Here is a 5,000-nt window from a genome sequence, read left to right on the forward strand (position 1 = left end):
ACAGAGGCACAGTATACTAACCTCGAAAAAGGGCATAGCAAAATTAATTTAAAATGGGTGGCGAAAGCCAAACACACTCTGGTTAGGCTTATAAATGCCCTAGGGCAGATAGCCTAGTATGAACCTATGAACCTATGAACCTATGTATAACCCTGATACATTTAAATATATTATTCTGTGTATTGCCTCCATCCATCAGTCAAGTTAGTTCTGAACATTAAATAATGTTTTGCTTTGTGCTCATGCTCATCACATGCTAGTTAACAGTTAATGGGCTGTTGTAGCTTCTTTTTCACTTTTTACATATATATATATATATATATATATATATATATATATATATAGTATAATGAAACATTTCATATTTTACACATACAAGTGAAAAATACTCTATATATTTTGATTTATACCACAAATACATGATGCTATATGTAATGGTTTGGGTTGTGGCTGAAAAAAGTCAGTGTAATCAGCCCACTCAGCAAATGAACAAATGTAAAATAAAAATAATACTGCCAAAGATGAGACCTCATGTTACTAAAGATGAAATTAGAGTCAAAAGTATGACTTTTATGGGTAATAAAAATTAGATATCACACACATGCTCACAGTATTTAACAACAGCTAACAGAAAATTCCCAGAAAATGTGCTCACTGCAGCCAAAACAAAGTCATAAATGTGTATAAGAAAAGCACCCACTCTGTACTTCAGTGGAGAATCCAAACTAAGTTCAAAACAGATTATATATTATCTTAGTTCAGTCCATCAGTGAAATTCATAAAGAAATATACAGTGGATATAAAAAGTGTACACACCCCAATTAAAATGCTAGTTTTTTGTGATATAAAGAAATGCGACCACAATAAATCATTTCAAAACTTTTCCCACCTTTAATGTGACCTATGAACTGTAAGAGTTCAGTTCAAAAACAAATCTGTAAGGGAAAAATATAAAAAATAAAAAACGTACAATAAGCTGGTTGCATAAGTGTGCACACTTAAACTCATGCTTTGTTGAAGCATCTTTTGCTTTAATTACAACATTCAGTCTTCTTGGGTAGGAGTCTATCAGCATGGCACATCTTGACTTGGCAAAATTTGTCCACTCTTCCTTGCAAAAGTGCTCCAAATCTGTCAGATTGCAAGGGGATCTCTTGTGCACCGCACTCTTCAGGTCACCCCACAGATTTTCTATTGGATTTAGGTCTGGGCTGTGGCTGGGCCTTTCCAAAACTTTAGTTTTCTTCTGGTAAAGCCATTCTTTTGTTGATTTGGATGTATGCTTGGGGTCATTGCTGTGTTGTAATGTGAAATTCCTCTTCATCTTCAGCTTTCTAGCAGATGCCTGAAGATATTGGGCCAAAAGTGGACTAGTATTTGGGACTGTTTATAATTCCCTCCACCTTGACTAAAGCCCCAGTTCCAGCTGAAGATAAGCAACCCCAAAGCATGATACTGCCACCACCATGCTTCACCATGGAGATAGTGTTCTTTTGGTGATACAAAGTGTAGTTTTTGTGTCAAACATACCTTTTGGAATTGTGGCCAAAAAGTTCAACCTTGGTTTCATCAAACCATAACACCTTTTCCTACATGCTTTTGGGAGACTTGATGTATTGTTTTGCAAATTTTAGCTGGGCCTGGATGTTTTTCTGTGCAAGAAAAGGCTTCCATCTTGCAATTCTGCCCAATAGGCCAGACATATGGAGAATACGGGAGATTGTTGTCACATGTAGTACACAGCCTGTACTTGCCAGAAATTCCTGCAGCTCCTTCAGTGCTTTTCTAGGTCTCTTGGCAGCCTCCCTGACCAGTTTTCATCTTGTCTTTTCATCAGTTTTGGTGGGCTGTCCAGTTCTTTGCGAGATCACTGTTGCCCCATATTTTCTTCACTTTTTTATGACTGTCTTCACTGTGTTCCATGGTATATTCAATGCTGTGGTAATTTTTTGTACCCTTCTCCTGACTGATACCTTTCATTTTTTTTTGATTTCTCCAAGTCTTTTGGGTTTCTAATACCATGACAGTAATGGACCCCATTCCTAAGTCAGAGTACAATTAAAGTTCATGAAATTAGCATTATTTCACTCTTTGATGTTAGCCAAAAGTTCTCTTCGCAGTACCCGCAATGTGCCCAGCAATGACTCCTTCTGCAATTCACATGGTGTTACATGAATTGGTAACATATCTAAATATGATTGTAAATTCATTTTTATAAGACCAGTTGCTGCTACTACTATTGGAACTGTCTGGGTATCTTTCTTCCACATGGCTCTCATTTCTGCCTGCAGACCAAGGTATTTTATGACTTTGTGTCTCTCTGTATGCAAGACACTATAGTCACTAGGTGTGGCAATTTCAATGATCAATGCTACTTTTGTCTTCTTTTCTTGGATCACAATGTCCGGTTTTCTAGCATCTATCTTTTGGTCTGTTGGTATTGGGTGATTCCGTGTGATGTAAACTTCATCATTTTCTATGATTCTCTGTGGCTCATGTTTCCAATGTTTTTCAGCCACTGCAATACCATAATGTTTGCACAATCTCCAGTGTAACAATCTCGCCACATTATTATGCCTTTCAGTATATAGTCCCTCTGCCATTAGAGCATCGAAACCAGCAATAGGGTGTGTAACTGTTTCCAACTCGGTTCCACAAAACCTACATATGTCTGTTTCTCCCACATGTTCAATGGACTCAGTAAACTAGCATGTACGCAGCCCACTGTGTTGGGCTGCCAATATTAACCTTTCATTTCTTGATGTAAATTCACCTCTCCTTAACCATTCCTGCATTCGTTCTTGATCAACATGAGGCTCTTCTAGAAGTTTTTTATACTTGCAACTATATTTATGTTTTTTCCACATTTCTTGCCTTCTCATCTGATCCTTCACCTTATATTCTGTCTTTTCTTTTTTAGCACATTCAGTTGCTGCCTGGTTTTTATCCACTTCTGGTTTGATTTCCATTCCTGCTTGACGTCGATATGCTTCTGCTAAATTAAGCAGAGATGCATCTTAGATTTATTCTCCTCATGTTTCAAAACTTTCACCACATTTGGATCTTGTGAGGTCAATAGATATGTGTGGAGTCCCACGATTGCAGAGCTATACATGTAATCAATTTCAAGGAGGCCCATCCCTCCTTCAGAATGGGGGATATATAATCTTGGTATACACTGATTTTTATAAATCATTTGGTGAGCATGAAGCATCCTTCTTGTTTTGATATCCAATCTAGCCAACACTTTTTGAGGCCAGTCAATCACTCCCAAACTATAAGTTAGGACAGGAAGAGCAAATTGATTTATAGCTTGGATCTTGTTCCTAGGTGTCAGTGCTGTTTTCAGGATTAATTTAAGTCTTCTAAAGTACTCCTTACTAAGCCTTATTCACATTTGTTCATGTTTTATTGCTGATCCTTTATCAGTTCCCAAGTATTTATACACCCCCTCTTGCTCAAATTCTTTTAGATCACATTCTTGTCCCAAACTGATGTTTTCCTGGTGCTGCAATTTTCTTTTTTTAAAGGTTGCTTTTGCACATTTATCAAGACCAAATGACATTCCTATATCATCTGAAAAAGTTTTGACAACCTGCAGCTGCGCTTTCAGTTCCTCATCTGATGAGCTATACAATTTTAAATCATCAACAAAGAGAAGATGAGAAGTCATTAGACTTTGTTGTTTTCTAGAAGCCAAATTGTAGTCATGGCCTAGGCTGTTAAGTAAGCAGCTTAATGGGTTAATGGCAAGGCAGAATAACAAGGGTGACAGAGAGTTGCCCTGGAATATCCCCCTTTGAATTTTTATCCCTGGGATAATAATCTTTCCTTTATCATGGCTTAATGACAAAGTGGTCTGCCACTGTTTCACAGTTACTGTAATGTAATCAATCAGTGTAGGGTGTATCTTATACATTTTTAAGCACTCTTTTAGCCATGAATGTGGGATACTACAAATGCTTTTTTGTAGTCAATCCATGCCATACTTAGGGTCTTCCCCTTCTTACAATTCTCCACTATAACTTTGTTTAACAACAAATGGTCCTTTGTTCCATATGACTTTCTTTTATTGCCCTTTTGTTCTACTGCCATAATTGAGTTTTCTTCTAAATGACTATAAACTCTGTCAGCATCAATTCCCGTGTATAGTTTGTATGTTGTCGGAAGACAAGTTATTGGTCTATAATTTCTAGGGTAGCTTGCAGGTTCACTCTTAAGTAAGAGCATTGTTTTTCCTGTTGTTAACCAGTGTGGTGTGTGTTCAGGGTGCATATATAAATAGTTCTTACTCATGGCTAAATCATCGTACAAAGAAGTTAATACTTTAAGCCAAAAGTTAGGTACTGCATCTGGGTCTGGGGTTTTCCAGTTAGAGGCTTTTCTCAACTTTATTTCAATCTCTCTAGTTGTTATTTCATCCCATTTCATATCCTGTACCTTTAAACTTCTTATTCTCTCTTTTACTTTTTCTATCCATTTAGCATCTTTGTTATGTTCCATAGGATCTTCATAGATACTTCTCCAAACTGTATCTACTTCCTCTTTTTTGGCGGTCTATCTATTCCTTTTACCTTATTTTCCAGTTCTCTATAAAACTTTTTTGGGTCATCAATAATTTGTTTATTTTGTGTTTTTCCCTTATATTTATCTTCATATCTTCTAAGTCTTTCCGCCTGTTTTGTAATTATTAGTTTGTTATCTCCAATAGTACATAATAGATCCTGGTCTGTTCTAATACCACGCATTGCTTTTATCACATCTATCTTTCTTAATATTTTCATTGATCTGTTCCCTCTTCTATAATCTTCTAACAATGATTCTTCTTGACTTAGCTGCTTTATAGTTTTCTCTGTTTGATATTTCCGTGATGGTATTCGCTGTTGCCCCCTCTTTTTCCTCGCTTCCCTATGCTCCTGTGGTAGAACTTTATCAGTTATTAATTTAGCAGCAAAGTAATATATTCTGTTTACTTCTGCTATATCGCATGGGTCTCTATG

The 5,000-nt window shown here is 36.7% G+C and overlaps 1 protein-coding gene across 1 annotated transcript in view; it reads left to right on the forward strand.

Annotated features, from left to right (window-relative positions):
• Positions 1–5,000, forward strand: part of LOC122805263 (rap guanine nucleotide exchange factor 4-like) — a 1,439,269-nt gene that overhangs the window by 1,227,068 nt on the left and 207,201 nt on the right. The gene's annotated exons all lie outside the window — the stretch shown is intronic.

This window comes from Protopterus annectens, chromosome 6.part1 (assembly GCF_019279795.1).
Source record: "Protopterus annectens isolate FY-2018-M chromosome 6.part1, PAN1.0, whole genome shotgun sequence".
Classification (NCBI taxonomy): Eukaryota; Metazoa; Chordata; order Ceratodontiformes; family Protopteridae; genus Protopterus; species Protopterus annectens.